The following is a 27,524-nucleotide window of genomic DNA, read 5'->3' on the forward strand; positions in this document are numbered from 1 at the left end:
ACACAAGTCATAATCTTTGTGTAAACACTCATCCAAAACTGACATAAATACCTTCTACTCTTAAGTCCTGAAACCTCAAATTAATATGACAAGTAGCCGATACTGAAAGCAAGCAAGCAACCAACCACACACAACAACAAAAGCATGAGACTGTACGGGCAAAGGGAAGGAAGAGAAGGGACTGTAACTCACTGGGATATTAGGACCGGTTATTTCTAAAATATATCATGTTAGAGCAGGCAGACAACCACATTTATGCTGTTGAAAGAAGAAAATACATAGGGCATAACAAAAAAAAAATCTGACTCATTATGGACCTATCAAAATGTCATTTGGAGTTGCAATACAAATAAAAAATATGGCCTAAAAGTCTTGCAGAAGAATTCCTCATGGACCATATTAAATGCAAAAATAATGCTAAACAGTGATAGAGAATCTGAAAATCTGGTTTCCCACCAAGGATATGACAAAAGAAATATATACTCCCTAAACCCCACAACTCATCATTCAAAGAATTTCTGAAGTCTTTGTGTTTTTGCAAAGTAGAAGATGTGTTGTCAGTTCCTTAAATATATTACAGAACTAGGCATCATTTTGGAAATATGCAGTCGTTTCGAAATGTAGTGACCTATGGCATATTGAATCATGAACATTTTGGCCTTTGGTCTATTAAATAATGCATCCTTTGTGTAATGCTTTTGGACAGTGTCTCCAAAAACTACATTTACAAGGGCATATGTTTAACACTAGGAAACAGAGACTTTTAAAATTTAGACTTAATATTATGGAATTTATCAAATAATTAAGAAAAGAGTGGGGGGAAGTATCAGGTAACAGAAAAATAGCAAAGATTTTATTGCCTGTAACATTGATGTATTACATTATAAAATGTTCACCTAATGGATATTGAGCATAATAAGTGACAACAATATAGGATTCAGACTTCTTGCAATATGTGGCTGAGCTATAGAGTCCAAAAGTCTTTAGTTTCAACAGGTCAAAGCTTTGTGTCTTGTTAATACATTGACAAAGCACCTGTTAACTGAAGTATCCTTACAGAGGATAAATTCCTGTATAATATTAGCAGCCATTCCAAAATGCCACAGTCTCCCACAAAATGCCCCAGAATCTGACAGAACATTTATATAATACATCATGAAAACCAGATGACTGAGATATTGCTCAAAAAAAAATTGTTTTGATGGGACATGTCCCTGGTAATGCCTTAGCACAGCCTTGTGAGTATCATGATTCCCACGCAGCCACTCTCTCAGTGACTGTGGTTCTCAGGAGCTCTTATAAGAAAAAAAAAAAAAAAAATTACTCTCAGAATTACTCTCAGTCTGGCCCCAGGCTTTATCCATTTTAGTATCCTTAGTTTCTCATGTGAAGTTGTTCTATGGGAAAATCAATAGGAAGTCCAAAGATATGATGCAGTAGGATCAACAAATTTGGCCTTCTTTACCTGAAAAAACCATGTGCCATATTTTCTCTAGATAGCTGTGCAAACGAAACTGCAATCTGGTCTAACACTTACAGGGGACTCATAAATGACTCAATAGAAATACATTTTTGTGCACTGTTTTTTCCTGCAGTAAACGGATTTTGTTCCTTTAAAGAAGTCAATGTAAAGTGTTTACATTGCTGTATCTTAATATTTCCCATGCACTTCTCCTAAGAGGATGAAGGAAGTAACAAAGTGTCACCTGTGTTGCAGACTTCAGTAAGATGTTATTTCAGTACAATTTTATTTTTTTTTTTAACAGGAGAGAATTTTGTTTCCCAGGAAATGGAGGCAGAAGTAAAATTCAATGACGTTAGGTTTAATGCATGAGTCATCTAAGCAAATTAACTATTTCTCCTGTATATAAAACATTACTCACTTCAAGCCATAAATATATAATTAAAAATATAACAGTCTACAAATAGAAATGCAAGCACATACTTAAAGTTTTCTCAGATAGCTACAATGTCTTACCTTCAGCACTTCAACAAGTCAATTCAGTAATTTAAAAGTCTAGTTTTTTTGTCTGAGCATTATAATTACTGTAAGGAAATCTGTTCAGGGCGTTGCATGGCCAGTAGCTAACCATTAGTGTGAACAACCCCATTCATTTGTCAGAAAGCAAAGAAACCCCAGAGCGCACCTGTGTTTCAGTACAAAAATGTAATCCTGTAGCAATAAAGGTAAGCCTCTATTATATTCAATGAGTTTTGAAACCACAAAAAGGGGCTAGAAAACTTGAGCTTTTTTTCTTTTCAAGAACCACGCAATGACACTGCATCAGTGCCTATCTGTCAACTATTGCTTTTTTAAATTAAATTCCCCTGGCACAGAGTGCCCAGCAGCCATGGGGCAGGACAATCTCCATGCAAAGAGAGCCAAACTCAGGACTAGGTAACACAGGTGTGAGCAGAGTGGCGCTGTGCATGGAATAAATTTTGTTTCTTCTCCAAAAGACCCTGCACTGCTCCCTGTTTTCAAGCAGTAAACTTAAAAGGTGGAATAGGAGTCGGCACCTTTCTCTGCTGTCCCATCTCTCCCTTGACTAGCAGAGGTGCCAGACACACTGACAGGGCACACTGCATTCTCCTTGTGTGCCCTGAGCAGCTCAGGGTGATGTTCTAATCTTCCAAAAGCAGTAACTCCCAGAGGCTCCACAAGGCAAGCAGAGATCTGCATGACCCTGACTGGATCCATCCCGAAACAGTCTGGCACCCCAACAACCTAGAAAGTGACCTCCAGAAAGTGACACTAGCACTTCAGAGAAAGTAACAGATTTGTCTAATTCATAAAGAAAAAATGAGGTGAGAAGTTCCCACAAAAGAAGGTTTCACTCCAAAAAGCACTAGTAAGCCGCGCTCTCTCTAAGCCAATCCACACCAGGCAAATAGTGTCTGAGTCTTGTTAAAGAAACCTTTTTTGAACAGCTTGATTGCTATTATGAACCTTGCAGTGGGAGTTTGGCTTTCAGCATATGTGAAAGTATGGTGTTTTATGTATATAAACAATTTCCCCATAGTAACATAGTAAACATTGCACAGACTAGACATGGCCTCACAGCCAAGCACATCCTTTCAGTGCCTGGTACCAGCATTACCCTCCTTGTTGATCCAGTTTTGAAACAAGCAAACAAACAAATAAAAAAATCTTTCACTGTTACTAAAGTTATTGTGATTATAGAATAGAAGGATATATTTGGGGTTAAAAAAGGGGAAGACAAGAAAACATAAGGCAGATCTCTAATGTTGTTGTGACTTAAGCAACAGACAAAGTGCAGAGAAGAGGAGTAAACAGACCATGCTGTAGGATCCAGCACATTAGGGTCTGGGTATGTAAGTGGTACAGAAGGGCTTTTATGCTGAGAAAGAGACAAACCCATGTGCATGGAATGCTGCTGGGTCTGCAACACAAAAGCCTGAACCGAGAGTACCGTACAGGGTTCTGAAGAGAGTTGCACTTATTTTCTAAAAGTATTTAGAACCTCACATTTTTTAAGAAATGTAGGACACCCTGATATAGGTAGTGTTCATTAAAAAAATTACAATCAAACGAAGAAACAAAAGCAAACCCCAAATAAGTTTCTTTTAAGCACTTTTTGTGCCACCCTACATATTTCAGAAGTATTGGAACACTGTCTTAAGTGTCAAGTGTCCTGATCTGCTTTACTGGAGTGCTCTTACAAAAGGGCAAGGAGAGTAATCTCCAGTGGCACTGTCAAAGGGTGCAGCAGCAGATCACAGTTTAAGGCTCTGAGGACAAGAATGCACCTCTAAGATTGCACATGATTTTGAAGTGAGGTAGGAAGATCTGTTTTTAATAATCTAATAGGCATCTATTCAACTAGTGAATACATATACAATTTATTCTGTTTACAAGATGTTTTGTGATAAAACCCAAAACCAGATAACTTTTATGAATTTCATAATTGCAACAATAAAAAAAAAAAAAGAAAAAGGCTTTTTCATCTCAGAGCAAAAAATTGCTCTAAGATAATGGAAACCTTTATCCTCTTGACACAGAGGCCTTCTGGGCCGTGCCAGCTGCCTACAAAGCCCTCTTCAAAAAGACTGCTTACAAAGGATTGAGACTTAAACATTCTGAAAACAAGATACCGTTACTCTTTGACTTGTAAAATCAATCACTCACTGTTAAATATTGTGGCCTCTCTATCACCTTTCCCTTTTCCCTGACTTTTATTTACCACACAAGCTTCTTTTCTTTTTCTTTTCTTTTTTTTTTTTTTTCTTTCATTGGCTCAAACAGTTGTAAAGGATTTAAACATGTCACCTAATCCACCCTGTTGGGGCAGTGTCAGTGAGCCCTGTGGGCCATATTTTCTTCCTTTAACTGCTTCTTTTACAATCTGCTTCATCCTCCTCTACATTGACCAGGAAATATTACAGCTTTCCAAAACTTAATAAAGCTTTTCAGCCACTTGTCTGCATACTAAAAAAAAAAACAACAAAAACCACTAAAAATTAGGCTGTCAGAAATTCAGCATCCAAAGGTTCACATGGCTTGTATTTTAGCTCACCAATCAAATCAAAAACCCTCTGAAATAGGTATCAATGCACTTAATGCATTTTCCACACATCTTTCCTGTAACACAGATATTCATTAATGTGGATCTACCTGGTTTCTGAGGAAATATTCTACAGACCTTGCATAAAAAGACTTTGACTGTGTTATGCTGCCCCAGTATCTTAAAGCAGTAGAATAACCAAAGATTTATGGACTGAGAGAGTCTGAAGGGCTTCCACAGAAAACAGAAAGGAATAAATAATGACAGAAGATGTTGACAGTGATGTATCAGTCAAGGCATTTTTTTTCTCAGTAGACAAGGGACAACCCTTTTTTTTGTAAATAGGAATTTCATCATGTCTGTGGTCAGCCTGGTGATATCACCCTAGCCTTGATGAGAATTCCAGAACAAGCCTGAAGAATAAGTATCAGACACTAAATCGATGCCCTTTTGTGAGTACACTGTAAGGCAATAAATTATAATCAGAGCAGAATTTGCCATTTTCCTTTCACATTTCTACTTCTTTGAAACAGAATAGTTTTGGTTCTGTTTTGTTTTGTTTTTTTATCTACTTTTATAATATTTGGATGTTTCCAGCAACTGTAAGTCAGAATAAAATGAATATTTTTCTATATTTTGTGGAAGAGCCAACTTTTTAAAATTTTATATAAGTACAGGAAAATTCATAAAGCTCACTTGAAACTTTACTCAGACATTTTTCTTTTCTAAAAAAAACCACTTGTGTGAACTCATGTCCACATGGTTAAAATCTTGATGTACGCATAAGCTTTATGATGGATTAAGGCTGTGATTAATTAAACCTGCAGGTTTAGCTAATCATCTCAAAATTTAATTTTCTTCAAAATCCCTCAAACTTTAATATTAATATTGGAAAGAAAAGTAGAAGTGATGTATTTTTGTTCATTTCCCAGTCAGTGAGAATGAGGGCCTTTTATCAGCACTTTTCAGGCAGGAAAAATTGATGAAATAGAGAAAGTTTGGAGCAATTAGAAAAGTAAGTCAGTCAGATTTTTTTTTGAGACAAGTCCATGGAGATTATGTTAGCAAAAAATACAAGGAGGCAGATAAATTGGGTTTTCTGTTGGGGTTCTTGGGGCAATGCCTTGTTCTTCATTCATGTAAGCAGCAACACTCCCTCTAATCTACCTGTGTGCCAGCAGTGGTCAGCCTTAGCCTCAATGGTCAAGGACAATGTTCTTGAAACAGAATTTGGAACAGCTGAGCTCCTCAGAATAAAAAAAACCCAAAACCTAATATCTCTAGAAATTACATTCATTTGACTCATAGAAGAGTTTGAAAGCAATGCAGATCTTCCTTATCTGTTTTTTACATCACACGTAGGTCTGTATTCTTTGCAAGGTTAGATATGCATTAAAATGATGGCATGCATTTTGATAGGTCAGTGATCATTACAATAGTGGAATATTATGCAAAGTTATATTTCTTTTTTAAAAGAAGGCAAAAACGTTGCATAAAACATTAAATCCAATTTTGCATTGGATTTAATGAAAGTTTTCATTGTATAGAATTAAAAGGTACTAATTTGTTTTAGTTTTGAAGACTATTTGTACTAACCAAAAATTGTGTGAGCTTTCCAGCTAATATGAAAAATAAACGAAAGCAGATGTAGTGACAATCTAACATAGTAACATTAAGATTAGTAGGATAAACTAGAACTGACTATTTTTTCAATCTAATAAGGTAGTTGTAAGATCAAAGTAGTTCTAGTGAGAAATATTTTTGACCTAAAATTTTAATGAGCTTTGATTAGCTCAGAAGACCTTTCTTTTTTTGTTATGCAGAAAATGACAACAGAGAATGTACTGGTACTAAATTAAAAAAAAAAAAAAACAAACAAAAACAAACAAACAAACAAAAAAAACCCAAAAAAACCCAAAAAACAAAAAACAAACAAAAAAACCCACAAAAAAACCCCAAAAAACAAAACCCATTCAGTTTCTGCTGCATTCTTTACTTTCTGAACCCAACATGACTGTAATTTAGGTGTCAAGTAAAATTATGTTAGAAAGATTTTCCTTGTCCTTGTTTGTTCACATCACAACATTGGCATGTTTTTACAGTTCAGTTGGAAAGAAACAAGAGATTTGAATAAGGGACTCAGGTCTGAAATGACAGTAACAGAAGGAGCAATCTAAGCAGCATTTTTCTGCACCATAGTTATCTGCAAGTATCCTGCATAAATATATATTTTATGGACAAAGGGCTAGTTCAGAGTGACAAATAATATACCCTGAGTCCTTGAATGAGAGGAAAAACATGACCCAAATACTTACTTTGATCCCATAGCAAAAATTCTCCCCACTCCTGCCCATCCCAGAGCTGTGTAGCAGAAAGCTCACAGTGCTTGGCAGTGGCTCAATACAACATATTGTTTCCCATCCCACCTCCAAGCTGGATTTGCAGGAAGGTTTTATGTTTTAGACATACATAGGGTAGCTGTGAGGAAAGATTCAGCTTAAATCTGCAAAATCAGAGAAAGTCTGACTTTTGCCTTATAGCTTGTTTTACCCATTTCAGTATCAACAGTATAAGTTTTAATACCTAAAAGTTTTGCTTTTTATATCAATGATTATTATATTTTCTTAATCCCTGATAAGACACAGTGATCAAGAATGCACATTTTGTGATGACAATGCTTTAGAAAGAGTTTCTTTTTTCACTTGCTATGATCACAGAATCACAGAATCATTATGGCTGGAGGGGAACTCTGGAGGTCACCCAGTCCAACCCCAGTCACCCAAGGCAGGGGCACCTGGAGCAGGTGACACAGGAACATCCAGGTGGGTTTTGAATGTCTACAGAGAGAGAGACACCATGACCTCCCTGGGCAGCTGTTCCAGTGCTCTGCCATCCCAAATGTAAAGAAGTTCTTCCTCATCTTGAGGTGGAACTTCTTTTGGTTTAGTTCATGGCCATTACTGCTTGACTTCCTGCTGGTACTGTGGGAAATTTATTCTTTATCCTTCTATTTTGCCTTTCTTCTTTCTAATGAAAAATAGTACCTTCTTAAACTTTGGGTTTTTTTCCTCCAAATAATTTTATTCTGATTCTCTTATCCTTCTACACATATCTAAAGATCTAATAGCTGCAAAATATTTGAAGTGTGGATTATGAGGACTATTGATTTATAGTTTATTACCTTCACAACCCCAGATGATCTTTATGTCACTCATGAAGTGTATCTAGGGGATGACTGTAATGTTAATTAATTTATTTTAGCCTCATGGAGTTTCTTTGTCAATCACGTAGATAGATCCTATATTACAGGGGAATTTTCTGTGTTTGGTTCACAGAATGCACATTTTCAAAAATTATTATTAACATGGAAGAGAAACATTTTAAGTATATGTTTACTAGGAGGAAACTGAAATGATACCACAGTAACAAAGGAGTAGATTTGCACTGAAACATCATATCTGAAAGGCACCATAGGGCTTTGGAGCTACATAAAAGTTGATGATATAGAGAGAAGTATTGGAGATAGAAATAAAAGTTTTAACTGAAATATTTGAAATCTATTATTTTTGTTTGTTGCTATTTTTGAACTTGAAAACAGAAATCTTTACATTCTAATACAAAATTGTGTAATGTCTTTGTTCCTCTACACTTTTCATCTGCAAGAAGTGGCATTTTCCTTCAGCATTGCCAATGATTTCATAATTCCAAGTCCCTACATTAGAAGATCTGTGCATTAAAGATATATTGTGAAGGGTGTGGACACAAGTGTGACTCAGACAAGACCTGAGGAGGAGGTATAAAGGAAGCTGCTGCTCCAAGAGAAGTTCTGAGCTGTTACCCCTCTTAGACAAGTCTGTAGGCCACAATTTCTCCATTTTCTCCTAGATTTAAATTAGGATGTGTAAATTTGGATTCATCTGTTTGAAACACGTATAAAGTTAGTTAAAGCCTACCACTCTGTGTGTAAACTCTAGAGGGGACCTCTGAGGGCACATGCCTGAGATACACAGCTCAGCTTACAATCTAGCTCTTTGAATGCATCAGAAATAGTGAACCAAAGTAGAGAAAAAACTTTGCTTCTAGTTCTTTCAATCAGCCTCTTTCAGTGGCTTAATACACATATTTTGTGTATTAGGCTTTTGCACATATTTTAACTTTCTGTAATTTATTTTTCTTATCTGTAGCACAGAAGTAGCAGCAGATGTATCACAGTCTGAACGTAAAGCAAATTCTTCTGAACAACTTTTTGAGATCCTAATGTGGAAGGCATATTGTAAATGCTAAACATAATTATAATTACACATACTTATATATCTTTTTGTCTCTATAAAATTATCTTAATAGAGCAGAATTTTCTTAATTGCAATATACCCCTGTGGAATCAGGAATGTGCCATTTGACCAATTGTCCTAATTATTTGAGATCTTGAGAAATACATCACACTGCAGGATTTTTTAAATTACTGTAGAAACAGGCTTATGTGATAGAACAAATCTCTCCCTATGTACATGCTTGATAACACTATAAAAAAATCACATCAGAAAATGAAGTTAGAAACAGTAATGTATTATGAAACCCTAAATATTTTATTAAATTATCTTCTTCACAGGGTGGGAAAAAGCTGAAGTAAAACAAGAGGCCAACAAAGTAGGGTATCTGTGTAGAAAGTTGTTCCTGTTAACCTAAATGAATTAAATTTTGCCAGGCCAACTGTTCTGCCATTTAATCAGACCAAACACCACCTTCATCTACTGCTTTTAATTAAAATACCCACTGTACTGTTACTTCATTTTGCCTCTTCACTTTCACTTATTTCTCCAGAGTGTTTTGCCTGGACTAGGAGTTTTCTCATTTAGATATCTTTTAAGTACTGGCCATTGCAAACCCCTGGTATATTACATATAAGCAGTTGCAACACAAATAAAAACAATGCTGGAGTACCTTAATCTCTTCTAAATAATTCCCTTTATCAGAGTATTGCATCACTGTAATTATTTTATACCAAAGGACTCAGATATTACTCTAAATAAAAGTAATACTATTTTGTATTATTACCATCTTGCTTCTACTATACTGGCAGCATTCCCCATGACTCTCTCATCTCTCCCTCCCCACTTCCTCCCTTCATTACTACTACTATTACTACTACTACTACTAATAATAATAATAATATCCTCATTACTACTACTAATACAGACAGCAATTTTAATGCAAGGAAACACATATGTGTGTCATACCCTAAATTAGACAATTTCCTAAATTCTACTTGGTCAGGCATGACCTGACCCTTTCATAGCAGGTTGGATAAGTGATCCTCTACTAGTTGCAGACTTGCAGACAGCAGTATAATCCAGAAGTGAAGGCCTGGATATGACTGCTCTAAATAATTCAAAAATTATACTTAGACAAAAATTAAATTTCACTGAGAATGAATAAGCATGTGTTAACAAAAAAAAAGAAAAAAAAAAGGCACGTTAAAACCCACTAGGTACCAAGTTACACAACGCAAGTTACACACAGTATCACAAACTCCTTCCCATCCTGCTTTACACACGGAAGGATGTGTATCAAAGAAAGCAGGCAAAGGATCATCTAGGAAAGAGGCTTCATACTGCTGCTCAGGGCTTCTCCTTCCAAACACAGGACATGGTGTTATTAATTCTTATTTCCCCTTTAAGAGCCATGATGCAGTCTTGCTCACAAATTTGCATAATGGTACCTGCTCTCACAGATCAAAAAAGGAATACCATTATGAAAACTATTAAAAAAGAAAAAAAGAAAAAAATAAGAAAACAAGCAAAAAAAAAAAAAAAGTAGCAATCACATATGTCCATGAGCCCCACAGTCTAATTCTTTAAGCTCCCAGTTCACAGAGGACCAACCCAGAGGCCTGAAGTCAACATAAAATGCAATAAAACATTCAAGAGTCACACTTGCCCCTGGTATTTTTCTAAATACCCTGGCATCTTCCTAAGCCAGCAGTTTCCTGAAAGGGGAAAACCTTTCCCCAGACAGTTTGATTTTTGCTGTGTCAGGGGAAGTTCAAAATGAACATTAGGAAAAGGTTTTTCACTGGAACAGACTCCCCAGGGAAGTGGTCGTGGCACCAAGCCTGTTACAGTTCAAGGAATGTCTAGACAGTGCACTTTGTCATATGGCTTAGTTTTAAGCAGACCTTCAATGACTACTTGATCCTCATGGGTTCCTTTTACCTTTAGATAGTCTAAGATTCTATGAAATAATGTGATTTGTCACACCGTAGTGTGAAAATACGCCCCTTTTCCTGGCTCAAAAAATGCATTACTTTTGAGCCCATAGATATAAAATGAGCTGTTTATGTGTTGGAGTTTGTTTGAGAACAGGAATGTCTAATGTCTGCAAAGAAAATTTTCAGTTTCCTTCCATCAGATATTTGCTGTTGCTTACCAACCACATAAAGCAGGCAAGCCTAGCACCAGCATATCTCTGACAATTGGGAATACGGATTTTAATGCCAGTTAATCAAGGAAAAAAGACAATTATGTGTATAGAAAGTTTATGATTATCCCTTCAATCTAAAAATATACACAAATTATTAACATAAGCAAGCCTAAAAAATCACCTGTTTTCTGAAGAATACAAGAACAAATATTCCCAGAGCTATGTACAAGCCACTTGTATACTGTCTAGCTGAATACCTTTTCCTCCTCTGCATATAATTTCTTACATTCTTTTTCTTATTTAATTTTGAATTTTAGCTCAATTCCTCTCTGTTTGCCTAAAGCTTATATTAAGGATTAAGTAGATCATCCAAAATGTTGCAAAAAATAATTGCTTTTCATTAGGAAGTATTTGGTGAATTGGCTAGTTATGTTTCTTCAATTCCAAACATTAGCTAAAATTTGCAACTAGTTAGTTAATTCTAATCTACTATTTCACACAGTTGATGAATTATTCATAGATTCATGCAGCTGCTGAAGTACTGCAAAAGCTTAAATTTAGCACTCAGATGGCACACGTGGCAACTTGGCAATTATTATTTTTTGGAATATGGCTCTAATTTAAATTCATATGTGATTGATGTGATATGACATGCTGAGAGTACAACAGATAGTTTAATCAACAAATGCTCCTTATGAATAATGTTGATGGCAAAAGTTCTGTTCAATTTCATGTCACTTTCCTTATCCTTAAAGTGAATTTCAGTTCTTGTTCAGCTCTTGATATTCAATGTGTTTTCTTTCATTAGAAATACTGAAGGAGGATGGACAGAAATGCAAATAGGAAATAGATTATGATAATATTTTATATTTCCTATGAGTTTCATTTCCATTTCTACTTATTTATCTTCACTGTCTTGGACTCAGTCCAACATTTTCTACCAAGAGTAGTAAAGTTTTAGATCAGAACAATGATCTATCAATATATTTTTAAAAAATGAAACACTGTTGCCCTAATTGGCATGCATATTTTTTATTTATAACAAGAAATTCTAATGACAGTTAATAAAGTTTCTTAATTCATAATGATTAAAATATTATGAAGAGGTAGAGAAATTATTTTCATGACACTTGAGAGGGCTTTCCTTTAAAGATACTATGGCAGCAAGAAACAAATTTGTAATAAACTAGACACTTCCACGCAAGCATGGAATTGTCAAATATTTTTCACAATAAATTTTACTAACTTTTGTTTTGTAACAACTAAAATTCTAGTAGCTATTTTTTGTAAAAATAAGGGAGAAAATAAAGGCAGGGTTATAGGTATTAGCTTGGTTTAGAAAAAGTAGATGTATGATCTCACATATGCAGGTTCCTGGAGATGCAAAATGTTGCCTCCAGCATAAATGTTATGCTGCCATACATTACCAGTAAATAACTTTCAATTGTCAAAAACATGGCTCCAGAAATGAAGATGAATTCAGGAAGAAATATCACAGAAAGTGACTTCCAAGCATTGTTACCATGGTTTTGCTCACTGCTCCTGTGTCAAGACATTGGTGCTTACTTTGTTCCTTGGATTACACCCTGAACAATGCCCATTGCTCCTGAACCACCTTTCCCCCAGTGGAAAGAGAGCTTCCCACAAGCACACATCTGTACATCCTCTCAAACACTGCAGCTTGCAGTCCTGCTTGCTGAAGGTGCTGGACGCACTTCCAATACCTTTATTTTTGTTATCCCCACTCTTATCCCCCTCCCACTGTGCACTAAGACGTATGACTGGCATCTTTCTCCAAGAATGAGAACTAGGATCCAAATATGTATTTGTTTTGTTGGTTTATATTCCAAGTCTCATATTAGAAGCCATCTTATGATGTTTCCAGCATTACTGGAGAATAACACAGATCACTTTCTGAGTTACTATAGATAAAAGGAAGTAATGGGGTTTAAGGACATTACAGTGAAGATTAAATTCTTGCTGAGGGTAGATAAAGGCTGACAGCCTTTTAGGTATTATTTCTTTTAGAAAATGTCTAGGAAAATATTTTTAGTCAGTCATCTCATTGTTCTGATCCTCTGTAAAATTTAAAAGTTCTGGGATGTTTCTACTCAAATCAGAGAAGTTGACTGGGAAAAATATTCCATGATCTTCCATAAAACTAAATTTAATGAATATAGAACCTAACCCTTCACAAACCCATCTTGCTTTCATTGTTACAGGTCATCTAGTATTCGTTCCTTTGGAGCAAGCACTTAAATGGTTGCTCTTCTTATATGCCTTAGAAAAAAGTTCCTACTTAAGACATTGAAAAAATACATGCTGTTTAAAGTGACTTGTTGAGAATTCACATATGAATAGAATAAATAAATGTTCCACATGGGGAGTACCTCTGAGACTCAGAAATTCCCCCAGTGCACGAGCAGATGGCACAAGGGCTGAATGCTCTGTTGGAAAACATTAAGGTGTATTTGTTACGTTCAAAATATTTATTTCCACAAAAAGAAAAAAAAACCCTGCCTTTCATAGAGTATCATGAATTTATTTACCTTTGTGTTAGAAATTAAAAGAAAAAAAAGGAGAAAACTATTTTATAGGCAAATCTCAAAAATAGTACTGTTATAATAGTTATGCAGGATCTTCTTGGATTTTGTACTCTTTTCTGTGGGGCTATTCTTCCCCCTCCACTGCTTCTAGAAGTCTTAGAGTCTGCAGCATCATAGCAGGAGTGGAACACTGCAGCCAGGCATCAGCAATCCATGTCCTTCTCTCAGGTGCATCATGTTGAAGTTAACAGCTTCTTGCTCCACATTTCAGGTCAAAGGTATATTTCTAACATAGCTTCTCTCTCTTGTTTGGTTAGGGGTTTTTTTTGCTTATGGTTTATTTTTTGTCAGTTTTTGTTGTTGTTGTTGGTTTTAGATTTGTTTTATTTTGGGGGAGATTTGGGTTTGGTTTTTTTTTTTGTTTGTTTGGTTGGTTGTTTTTTTGTTTGGGTTTTATTTTTTTGGGTTTTTATGGTGTTTTATTTGTCCCTAATATATCTTAATTTCCCATATGTCAAATAAACATCTTTCCTAGCTTGCATACTTGCTCTCTGCTCTCCTGTTACTTCTAAAACACTGGTTTTACACAGGTGTGAAGGCAATATTTCTTTATTAATATGTAATTGACCACTCATGAGATTTTATAGCCCTGGGTGTCCTCATATCACCAGCTGCCACCTCTGTCATCATCCCATCCATGTATGCCATCTACACTGCATGATCTTCCCCCACATTTAAGGGCTCTGCTTCACTCCCAGTCTTTTATTCCATTACACTCTTCATCATTACCATAAATAGCTCATTCTACACAAAAAAATTACTTAGTAGTACTGTCGATACAAAAATTATACTATTTGGTTGCAAAAAGCTCAGCAAAAGTAAAACAAATTACAAAATAGCCATTAGAAAATAGGTCATTAGAATATTGCTTTTACAGCTGAACATTGTGAAACATAGCTCTGAGCAGGCCAAGAAAAGTCCTGACAAAGCCTAAAAAGTCCTGAGGATTTGCAGAGCTACTGAGAAGCCTGAAATCTGTCATTAGCAAGGTCAATAATGTATTTATTGGGTTACAGGGCTTGATGCTTGGATTGTCTCAAAAACATGCAGAATATCAAGACTTGCCCAGAACATATGATGAATTTTTGCAGAATAATATATATATATATTTTAATTAATTTGACAATGCAATGGAATAACACACAACAAAGGTATTGGAGGTTTAAAATTTATGATAAGACTGAAGGAAGAGAGTGAATGGCTCATCTGAAATATAAACTGAGTAATCATAAATGGATATTTTTTCCACAGAAGATGATTTTGATTAAGGGCTAAGCTTTGCCCAAGTTACATATGCACAGCTACTACTGATGCCTATTGTAGCTATGGTGGTGTATCTGTGTAAAGGATCTCTTTATGAATAGGCATGAAAACTGTATTATTATTTGCTTTCAGGAAACAATAGGGCTCTGGAACCTCACATTTTTCATATATATAAAAAAAGAAATTTCTTGATAGAGCTAAAAATCTATTGGAACAGATTCTATCACTTCTGTGGAGTAGTAACCTACGTGCCAATCTGATAAACAAGCTTATTGTTTCAGTAGAATTATATCCTATAAAGTAGGAAGTATTCAACATAAATAAGAGAAAGAAAAAAAATCTTAAATATAAACATTTCCCAAAATTCAAGATAAAATATTCTGCAGAAAAAGCAGAATGCTTTAGGAGAACTCCTTTCTGAAACTCTTTTTAAGAATGATATTATTTTTATAAATGCATGTTCTATTATTTTAGATTCAGGTTGCACTCCCATCAATTTAAAGAATTTCAAACTTGAAACAAAATCACTTTGCCACCCTCATTATGAAAAATTGCCAACACTTATGTGAGATTTCTATTCAAAAACTATTCATCAGAAACTCAGATTACCAAAATGACAATAGCACAAATAACTCAAAAGATCTTTCAATTAAATCCACGTGAACTTCTGTGACTTGCATTTCTGAAGTCTAAATAATACCACATTATGTTCCTTTCTTTCAAGATCTGCTTCCTTTCTCCTTCATATGTTCCAAAACTCTGAACTTTTCAAATTGCACCTGAAAAGTTCATCCACTCATGCAATTTGATTGAAACAGACACACTCTAATGTGCAGCCTATGTCTCTATTTCCTTGTAGGTTAACCCACAATGTCAGCAGCACAAGAACACCTATTTGTAGGTATTATTGAAATGCATTGTAGTAAAAGCATTTTAATAAAAAAAACTCATCAAATACTCATTTTTTAAATACAGAAAGTATTTAAAACTTCATGGATCACCACCTAAATAATTTGAATCTAAGCATTTTAGAAAACACCATCAAGATTTTCCTGATTATACAAGCTTTAGGCAAAACAGCAATTTATTTCAGTCAGTGACCATGAAGTTGCCCACAGATGAATTATATATTTTAAGAGTTGTCGAGTACAATTCGTGCTTTATTACCTTTCTAAAATATATCTACTCTTCTTTTACATGCACTTTTGGGCCCCCAAAATTCCTGTAAATATTCCAATAATATTGAGAAGGTAAATGTGGGAAGGTAGAGTGTGAGGTTCAGGTGAACACATGTCCTTATACTTTTCCTGTGTAGTAAATATTAAGTGTCTAGTAATTTTTTGTGCTCATCATTAAAAAAATAGATGTATATTTTTAATTTGTTTTTAAGGTGGTCATGAGAATGAGAAGGACCTCTCTGTATTGTCAGTGTAGAAAAGTGCAGCATTGTCACATGAAAACAGGCTGCTGCCCTCTCCCTTCAGTTTCATAGGACTATGACAGAAGTGAATACAGAAGTGTTTTCTGCTCTTTGCCTGGCTCTTTGCTGCAATCTCAAGTTATTTTTACCTCCTGTCTTTCTGAGCGGAAATTTAACAGTGGTGTCAAATTGGTAGAAATGAAGCCGGACTTCGGAACTGATATCAGTGAAGACAGAAGGAGCAACAGGATTTCAATAGCAGCAGTGAGTTATTGCAGCAGCTCAGTTTGTGCAGCCAGGTTCTTAGTCAGCAACATGCCTGGGTTGACATAAAATTTGATGGAAATAAAAAAAAAAAACCCTGTGAGTAGTTGTCAAGCTGACTGACATAGCTCATTCCAGGACTATTTGCTTTACGCCCCATAAGAAAAGGAAAAAAAAGGAAAGGAAAAGGAAAAAAAGAAAAGGAAAAGGAAAATAGAAAATAAATTAAAGGAATGCCACAGTGAAAGGGGATAAAAAAGAACAGTCAAAAGACGTTTGCCATGTTGTTATGAAAATGTTGTTTCTATGGGAATGCCTTGACCTGCAGCACTTGGGTTCAAGACAGCGCATAACCAAGGACAGGTCACTCCACTGACACCCAGTGATGCTTTTCCTTGTCTCTGCTTCCTCTGTGTTTTCAGACATGTTTTCACTCAGGAACACCTAAATATTTTCAAGCTTGCCAATAGACAATCCCAAAACCAAAAGTTCCAGTTTCAGTGAGTCTCTTGGCAGTTTTTCAAGTCATTACATACTTTAAGTAAGAAAGTCGAAATTTGGAGATTTGGTGGTTTGTTATTTTTCTTTCTGTTTCAGCTATCTAGATTTAAGGATGATTTATCCTATTTTGGAGGAAATGAAAAAAAATTCTGTGGCGAGCTATACCCAGATACCCAGAGAAAAAAATCAAATCATTATCAGAAGGAGAAAGGAAAAAAAAAAAAAAAAGAAAAAAAAGAAGAAGAAAAAAAAGAAAAAAAAAGAGCAGACATTAGACTCCAACTAAGTTCCAGGCTTTACTATCACCCCTGTTCAAAGCACACAAATGTGTATATAACCTCAGAATTTGGGAGCTGCACAGCTCTCTACTGGCACAGCATTTTGAAAACAATTAATTTGTTCTGGGTTTTACTATGCTGTGCCAAAAAAATAGCATTATTCTTCCATGACCTGTTTCATTAGGCTGATGGGAATGTTTGCTGTACTATGTAGAGAACTTTAAAATTATATAATGATTGAGAAAACTTACTATTTTGACTGAAAACAGAAATGGGATTTTTAAAAAGCAAAGGGATATTTTCTACCCAGAATAAAGTCAGTGGGCTGCTTCTGAAATTCTCCTTAATATTAGTTTGTCCTCTTACTCTTCTGAGATAGCTAAAAGTAAAAAAAAGGAAAAAAAAAACCAAAAAAACCAAAACTCAGGTTTCTTGTTGTTTAAGTTTTGTTTGTTTTTTTTAGCTTGCCATACCTTCCTGTAGCAAATAATTTCAAAGCTAAAATATGGTCTTTTATATACTTCTAATTCTTTAAAGCATTGACATTAATAAACTTACAATAAAAAATATTTAGATTTTATAAAATCAGATGCTATTGGTGTGATCTGAAACACACACACAGAAGATTCCTGTATGTATTTGTAAAACTCAAAATCTAAAGCTCCAAAATTACATTATAGTCCCTTGTTTAGAAAACTGAACAGATATATATCAAGATGAGTGTCCCTTGGAAAAAAATATTTATTTCTCTGATCCTAATATGATAAGGCTATGGAAAAGAGCAAACAGGTATTATTAAATATTCATGGTAGCTAATATGGGGGGCGTTGTGCTATTAAGGGTTAAGAACAGAAAATTTGTGTCAGAAATCTTAATCTGAAGAGAGCTGTGTCATTCTATTAAACAGTAGAGAATAATCAGGCTAACATCCCACTTGGTAGTAAGCCACTTATAGATGCCAGTAAATATATTTATCTTGTTAGGGAAATTGCCTTGAACAGCAGTGATCCTGAGATACAGAGAACAATATCCCTGGACTCAGCTGCTTTTAGAAATCCTGGAATCATCTACACACCAGCATTTCTAAGTGAAGAGTGAGTAAAGACATATTGGACACACTTCTTGTGTATTTAGCAGTATGGCTTTATTAAAAAGATACTGAAGAATAAACAGCAGCTGCTGGTTTTGGAGATATAAACTAAACTGCTCTAAGCTGCAGACACAGAAATATGTGGTGCCATTCTGTACTTCTCCCATTTGCACCCAGAAACTGGTCTCTGTGTCTATCCTGTGATGACTTGTATCAAGTCATAAAATCATATACTATTTATGTATATATAAAGGTTGTAAGGACCAATCTCAATCAAAATGCAAAACCTCAAAAAACGGCACTAAAATTCAAATCTGAGTGTAGTTTCATATTCTTAGGGTTTTTTCCTGCCCTTAAAATAATCTCTTAGGAAAAAAACTATCTAAAACCAGCCCTGTACTAAGTTCTGTTCTATACATTAAAAAGTCAGAAAGGTATGGCAGTGAGGAAACAAATATTTAACCAAAACAGAAGGTTTCTACTCTGAGCAAAAACAAAGCAAATAGAGAAACAGTGTTTGCAAACCAATGCATTGTAGGAGATTAAAAAAGTAGAGTTCTTTGCAAGTTTGTACACATATAAAAAAAAAAAAAGAAAAAAAAAGAAAAAAAAGATGAATATGCAATTCTGCAGTTTTTTTGTAAATTTCCCATAAAAGATTGACAACATTCTTTTGCTAGTGAAGAATGAGCATCAGAAAACTACACTGAATTACTTTTTTTTTTTTTTTTAGATTTGAACAGCTAATCACTACAATGATACTAATATTAATATACAGTCAGGCTGACTTTCTCCCTTGGAGAGACAAGTTTGAGGGCTAAGATGTATCTAAACCACCATAACAATGCATAAACCTAATCCAGGTCTTTATGGTATTTAGGCACAATGATCTCAGGAGACCTTACAGTGCAAAAAAAGCTTATCAATGTTTAACAGGCCTCAGTACAATATTTAATATAGGATTAGAGACAAACAAGAATACACATCACAAGATCCTTGGGGTTTCTGGCCACCAGCAGCTAAATTTGTTTGTAATTGGTGCATATGGAACAAAACAGAAACACAAATCATATTTATTCTCTTTCGGTTTGCTTTAACCAAAAAGCTAATTTTATTCAAAAATTATTTTATCCTCCACTAATTTTTTATGCTTTTCCCCAAAAGGGTTTTCAAGCAAGAGTGGACAGTGGTGGAACAGCTGATCACTTCTTGTTTTTAGTAGTTTTTAGATTTGTCACTTTTCAGGCTCAATTTCATATTATTTATTGAAGGCTCTCTTTAACAAGGGTATTTCAGTATAGCTGTACAGCAGAATGCAATATATTTTACCTTTGACCATTAAAAATATATTTTCAAAGGATATAGGACCCTTGAAAATACTAATAAAGGTGAATAAAGCTATTTTCTCTGAGATTAAGTAAAAAAAGGAAGGTTGTAAAATAGTTTTCAGTTTATGTGAAGCCTTTTCTAAGTGTTCTATACTATGTTGTCCTTCTCTTAACTGTGCCAAAACTAGGTTTTATTTTTGCATTTGAAATGCAAAGTTATATGCTTCTTTCATTAACTATAACCAGCCTATGTAGATTTTTCTAAATGCTTGTATTTGGCACTCACAAAAGGATACAGTCCCAAAGTAAAAAGAGTTAAATATGTAAAAAGGTTGAAATTACAGCAGAATTATTTCAAATTAAATTATATCTTTAGGGCAATATGATAATAAATTAAATTTCTGAACACATAAGAGGGGACTGAAGTTCCAGGAAATTTGCTGAATTCTCCTAATATGCATGTCTTTTCTCTTCAGGCTTTATACACTTCCACTTTTGGCAGGAGGCAAAAGTGCTGCCATTGCTGTAAAGACATTTCCACAGTGTTCTAAGTTTGACCCTGATGTTATATATCACTTGAATTAATCCACCTAACTTTTTAGCCTAGTTTTGAAAACTTTATCAACCTGTGATCTTTGGGTATAATTAGCTGAAACTCCAAGCTTTGGATCAATACTTTAATTGACATGCCTTTGAGATTTGTTAAATCATTGTCTTAAAATACCATAAAAACTGTGAAGTTCTTGGTGAATAATTTATCCAAAGTGACTTCAGTAAGTCACTCTATAACAAGTCTTATTGATCTTGATAGCATTGCATGAGGCATGACTTGGCTGAACCGATCTAGAGGATACCTCAGAAGCAGGAATGTTTCCTCTACCCATTCTTCCCCATTTGAGAAAGAGATGAACCTTGCCAGAATCCATGTTAGCTTTAATTTTTGATAGCAGTATTGTCAAGTACTCCATTTTGCAAATTTTAAAACAGAAATTCAGTGCTAAAGGAAAAGCTAAATGTTGATTTGACTACTTCAATATATATGAGTGAAGCAATGTAGGGAGTACATTATAAGGGCTTATCCTTTTATCTCTTCAAAGTTATTGTGAAGGATTACCATTATCAAACTGCAATCTACAGAAGAAAATAGATATTACACATAAAAGTATAAAAGAAGACACTTAGAATTAAAATGAATGCTATCATTATTATGTGGAGTTTTCCCCTAAGAACTTGAATGATTTTCCTTTGTATAATTCAATACAATCCTTCATATAAATACATGAGTAGAGTGAAGAAGTCCAAGAGAATGTATTTTAGTAATTTGAGATTGAGGGTAAAGGGAAGGAGTCAGGCAGAATACTTATTAATGTCATATAGATGTAATGTTGTCTCATAAATATTTGCAATTTTTATTTTTAAAAACTCACAATCCAATCAGAAATGTAAAGATAGACTCCTTTCTTAAAGTTGAAAAAAATATATTTTTGGGGTAAAGTTTGTTTGTGACCTACCTATGAATGAGGAAAAAAATATTGGTCATAATGGCTGTCAGTGTGATTCAAATCTGGCACAAAAAATTGGGAATGCAAGAATACCTCTAGTTCTAACTTTCTAAAATGAAAAATCAAGAATGAGCACAGCGCCTGGAAGGGCATCCTCTCACATTCACAGCCATTCAAGAGAATCATTACTTTTGAACTAGTTCTTGACCTGCTGGAAAGAAATGATGAGGGCTCAGACAAGCTGCATGACTTCCTCAGCATTGATATTGCTGGTGGCATGCACAGTTCTTGACTTTCTTCATTACTGCACTTGCATGCTGTGATAGAGATAGAAGGAATAATTAGGAACAACTGCTTTTATTTCCACACTTTTCAAATTTGCAGGATACCTTGTCAAAATATAGAAACATACAAATACAGAAATATATTATATGCATGCACAAGCACACACATGCAAACAAACACAAAAAAAATCCATCTGTAATATGAAATAATGCCAAAACAAAATTCAATTACTGCTGCACAGAATGTAGGTTACATTTTCAATGTTCCTGTATTTCTTCCATATAAAAAAAAAAAGACATTTTGCTGCACTCTTTCTGAATACCTAAGAACATCCATTGATCCAGAAATCACAGCCTTATAAACATTGCTGTACAGTGTCATGGAAGTAGCTCATTATTTTTCCTATATGAAGCCAGTACACTGCACTATTTGTGTACATCCCTTAGAACTGTGACAGATCTTTCAGTTGACATTGCTGAATGGTATTCCTGAGGTTTCACCCAAAACTACTTGGAAACACAATTATTGTGCAAGCCTTGCAGGCTTTTCTCATTGCACAGACCACGACAAAGACCAATTTCTTAGGCGGAAGGGAGGGAAAGGAACTGAACAAGAGATTAGAGGTAAAGTGGAATTTTGAATATTTTTTCTTTTGAAAATTTCTTTTAAACTTTGCAGAAAAAATGCTGAGTGACTGCCACTTAATTTACAGGAAAAAGCAAGACATGTAGGTACAATGAAAATAGAGCTACATTACTACAGTAGACTGTGCTGTTAATAACTGATACTTCATTTAATTACAAATTTTTAAAAACTGCAGTTACTCTGAGCAAAGATACTAGTGAAATTTACAAGCTTGAACTTTTTCCTCTGTCCTCTTTCCCTTTTATCATTTTCTTCTTAGATCAGGAAGATAACAGTCTACAAGTATTTTTAACAATTTAAATATACAGAAAATTATATTAGCAATGATACTACAGTGCCTGTACTTCTCTGTCTGCACATTTCCTATGTGCAGAGCCACTGGAGCACTCCAGGGGTGGACTTGTAGTTTGATTAATGAAACAGAAACAGTTATCAAATGGAAGAAGGATGATACTATGGCTGGAAGACTAATATGTGGCATAACAAGGCTACAAAACCAATGAGGAAAGATGGCTTGTAATATTTCCTTCAGGCAGGGAGTGGGAAGGACAGGGATTCAGAGAAAGGGAAGAAGAAAGAACAGAAAGTGAAAACTCCTCTTTAAACTAAAGGACCAGACTGACACAAAAATAAATGGATGCAAGTAGCCAGGAAGACAAAAGTGTGATTTTACAGGGTAGGTGGACAGCAAAACTAAGCTGAACTTTTGCCAATTGCTGAAGGTGTGATACCCCAGAGGTCAAAAGAATTAGACTTGATTACCCTGAATGTCCTCTTGTTCTGAAGAAACATGATTATCAGAGTGTCTCTTCTTTCAGATGCCAACCAAAACATAAATATTATCTGGTTAATGGTTGAACTTGATGACCTTTGAGATATTTTCCAGACTTAATAATTCTGATTCTATTATTTTATGATCTATATGTTGATTAAGTATGTTTGCAGATCTATACTTATCAAGTATATGTGAAGCATTACAGTGGCAATTTCCTAATATGTTTTTCTGCCTTTAGCAGTTGGATCCTATCTGGCCATAAGTCATGAATACAAGAAAACAGCAATGCAGTGGATAATGCATGCCTATGAAATAACAGTTTCTGGGGAATAAATGGTTCATGTGGACATCAAAGGAGCAGGGCTTACTTGAAGCATTTTCTGATGTAGTATTAGCAGTATTTACAGAAGTACAAACACTTCCTTTTATGTCTGCCATCCCTTTCCTTTTTATCACCTTATGGTCTAACACATTGTCACCCCTGATGGAGAAATCTTTGCTAATGTTCGATTTCCAAGGGCACAACATGAACAAGAGTAATAAAAGTAATTTAAGAAGAGAGCAGTTGAATTTTAGTTTCGTGCAAGAGCTCTAGCAGGTAGCATAATGAAGTTTAATTACTGAAACATTGAACTTCCTGAAGAAGTGAGAAAAGTAAACACAAAAGTCTTCTGAACTAAAAAATAGAGTGACCACTGAGGTCTGAAAAGGAAAACTAACATTAACTATAATAACTTATCTCTTTAACATTTGACAATGATGTGCCTTTTAGATGACCATCTAAAACTTCAGTACTGAAAACTGAAATTAGGTTTATCAAAACATAGTCCAACACAAACAGACAAACAATATTATTAAAAATTTTCATAGTTTAAGATCAATCTCATGATAGTTTAAAAATTGTTAGCTTTTGTTTTTTAAACATTACTTTTTTCATCAATAAAGAAGAAGAGTTTTCTTAAAAATAGATAAGTTGAAAAAGACAATTCAAAAAACTAATGGAAACATTTTGATCTGATAGTCAAAATGGCAGGAAAGCTGTTGAATGTCTGAAATGTCTGAATATAACCTTTTTCACAAGCAATGAATGTCAGTTCTATAACATCACATAGATTCTCCCTTGGGTAATTGTAATAATGCCAATACTGTTCAGCATTATAATTAATGATCCAGATGATGGGATGCAGCACACCATCAGTGATTTTACAGATGATACAATACTTGAAAGAGTGGCTGATGCACCAGATTAGATGGAGTAGTGTCCTAATATTCAGGAAGACCTCCAGAGGCTAGAGAAACAGGCCAAAAGTTTTGGAGATCAACAATGGTAAAAGCCACGTCCTGATCATGGAGAGGAATAACCCAAGTACCAGTGTATGCCCCATCTGGAAAGCAGTTTGCAGGGAATGTCCTGGGTGTCCTGGTGGACACAAAGTCTGGACACGAGTCTGCAGTTTGCCTTTGCAGCCAAGAAGGCTAAAGGTACCCTGGGCTGCATTATGCCAAAGTGTTGAAAGAAGCTCAAGGGAAGTGATCCTCTTTCTCTGACAAGACAAATCTGAAGTGCTGGGTCCAGTACTGGGGTTCCTAGTATGAGAGAGATGTAAACTCTGAGTCCAATGAAGGGGCTCAAGGACTGGAGCATCTGGCATAAAAGAAGAGGCTGAAAGAACTGTGACTTGTCAGTCTGGAAAAGAGAAAGCTCAGAGGGATCATTCTCCTTCATGGGGGAATAAAGGAGACTAATTTTCTCAGGCAAAGGGTACAAAGTGAGATTCAAACATAAGTAAAATCTTCTTTGAGATGAAGAAGGTCACACCCAGAAAGCTTGTCTAGAGAAGTTGTGGAGTCTCTATACTTGGAGAAATCAAAAACCCAGCTGGATACACTCCTGGCTACACTGCTCTTGCTGACCCTGCTCTGAGTAGAGGCTTGGACAAGGTGATCTCCAGAGGTGCCTTCCTGCCCCAGCCAGTGAGTTGGTCATTCCGTGTTTGAATGTTTGAAACAAGTTACACGGCTCAAACTTTTTTTCCAGAGATCTAATTTTATCTCTAGATTGCAGTCTTTTCTTCCATGCCTCCCTCTCATTAAACTTGACAGCATGACAGATGTTTTTATACTGCTGATAACAAATTTCTACCTGCCTACTGCACACTGCATTGTGCAAGTCTGGAAAGCCAGTTCTGGTAAACAGAGGCAGCTCCACAGCCACTAAACACTTTATGTCTTCAGTCATAAAAATGAATTCTGATGACTTATTGCCTAGAGGGACACAAAGTAAAACTTTTCAACCATCTTTATGCCTGGCAGTGTATGTTCACATAGTAGAGGGAGTGCTCTAGTTGGCTGTTAGGGAGATTTATATGAGCATAACTTGGATGTTTCTCAACAGATTTAGTTGCCAGAGTAATATGAGTGCCCAATGAGTTACTGTCCCTCTAATGAGTCATAAGATAAACAAAGGCTTTGAAAAAGATCCATTGTTTCAGAGAGTTTTTTGAATACCTAGAATTTTTTTTAAAAAGTTCCTATAGATTCAGATTTAGGGGTTATATATATTTGTGTGTGTGTGTGTGTGTGTGTGTGTGTGTGTAAAATATATAAAAGTTATGGCAAAATCCTGGAAGTGAAACTGGAAATTTCAGTACTGCAGCAGTTTGAAGACTAGGAAGAGATTTTTAATGTAATACCATATTCTGGTTTAGGGTTTTTTTTTGTTTTGTTATGTTTTGTTTTTATCTGAATAGTGTATAGTCAAGAAGCACTTTATTCAAGATTCAGTATTAGGTTGTTTTGTGTCCATGTGACTGATACTGGCACATTGTCTTGAGGCTGTTATTTCCAGAGGAACAGAACTCAGCTTGATCTGTCTAGAGACTTTGTGCTGGCTTGGACAAGGGCAAGGTAAGTTTCTCATGTGGACATAGTCCAAGTCTCAGATCAATGTAAATTATCTTGTGCATGCACCTGTTAAAATAAAATCACCTTGTCCAACACTTGGAAACAGCTGTTGCAAGGAAGCAAGTGAGGTTTGAATGCCTGTATTCTGCAACAAGCTCTAAAAATTGAGAAAGGAAAAGGACAACCTCAACTGTGTACGAGGCAAACATAGAGACAAGTTGTGAGAAATCCAGGTTAGTCAGGACAAGATGATTCCAACTATTAGGAAGCTGTTCATAAGTTTACCTGATAGAAGAGCTGCTCACAGCTTGTCAGAACTTCAGAGGTCTGTAACAGAATTGAAATGAATATGTAGCAGCTTTCATTACACAGAAGCAAAAAATAATTGACATCGACCACCTGCTGAGAGAACATCAGCACTAATGTAATGAACTTCAATTTGCAGAAGACAACAAGTGCTTTGTCACAGTGATGCACAGATACTACTGTATACTAGACTTCTGAAAGTGTCATAAAGACCTGGGGACCTTAGAAACAGCACCAAGGAAAATCATGTCTTGTGACAGTTTTATAGAGATAGACACTGGCAGCTAGGGCCTGTGTGCCTCCTATATGCCTAAATTTGCCAGTATGAATATCCACATATGCATACTCTATATATGTTATGCATACCCATATGAGTGTGTATACATATTTATGCATATGCATATATACATGTGCATATACAAACACACATTTGTATATCCACACACAAATGTGTGTAATTGCAGTACATATTCATCCAAGATGGAAACTGGAAAGCACAATGATTGATCATGAAGAATCATAAGAGAAGAGCTCATAGTTCCTACAAAATCCTTGCAAAAGAACTAAAATATGTACAAAAAATATAGGAACCCCCAAAAGAGATGAGTACAATAATGTGAAGCCTCTCAGAGTCTCCAAGCACATTAAGAGTTCCAGTAGCAAATATAAAAAGAAGAAAATAGCATCAATTTTTGAAAATTTGTTATGCCCTGATAAAAGAAGGAAGAATTAGGAGGATGTGTGCATTCTGCATAGTTTCCCATAACTATCATGCAAATACAAAATTAACAAATCTACAAATATCTGTGGAAGAGGTTGAGAGAAATTAATCCAGAGCATAAAAGGTCAATAAAGCTGTTTAAAAGCCAGTAATTTCTTACACTAATGGCAATCAAAGACAGAAAGTATTTCAGTATTTTTCTACACAGGCCTATGAACTGAATTTTTTGAGAAATTTAGATGATGAGAAATAAATTTATGTCACAAGAGCACTGACTTCAGAACAAACAAGCATTTGACGTGCTAATGCTGAAAATGTCTCACTGTGGATGAAACTGAAAAATTATATTTGCTAGATGGTCAGAAAATTTAGAAAATAATGAATTACAGTTTGTGTCTTTAACAGCATACTGTCATGAAAAAACATTCCTGCACTTCTGACTGTGGGCTTTGATGCAATACTTGCTAAGAGCCACCACAATTCTGGTGAGGACTTCTGAAAAAGGACTGAAGAGGCATGACAAAATTTAATTTTTATTTCCTTACCCATCAGTGTTTTTCTTTTTTATCTGACATGTATTTCTTAGTCAAGCTGTGCTGCTTATTCTGCTTTATGCAATGAAAAACATCGCATCAGGGACCTCTTTTTTTACAGAAATATCATATACACACACATATTTTGTCCTTAAAC

At 35.2% G+C, this 27,524-nt stretch overlaps 1 protein-coding gene across 4 annotated transcripts in view; it reads right to left on the reverse strand.

Annotated features, from left to right (window-relative positions):
* Positions 1–27,524, reverse strand: part of IL1RAPL1 (interleukin 1 receptor accessory protein like 1) — a 664,262-nt gene that overhangs the window by 379,994 nt on the left and 256,744 nt on the right. The window contains exon 2 of one of the 4 annotated variants that reach the window (XM_064407419.1): positions 26,093–26,134. The exons of the other annotated variants lie outside the window; for them this stretch is intronic. The gene's annotated coding sequence lies outside the window, so the exon portion shown is untranslated. The remainder of the gene's footprint in view (positions 1–26,092; positions 26,135–27,524) is intronic. 4 annotated transcript variants of the gene reach the window in all.

Source organism: Passer domesticus, chromosome 2 (genome assembly GCF_036417665.1).
Source record: "Passer domesticus isolate bPasDom1 chromosome 2, bPasDom1.hap1, whole genome shotgun sequence".
Taxonomy (NCBI): Eukaryota; Metazoa; Chordata; class Aves; order Passeriformes; family Passeridae; genus Passer; species Passer domesticus.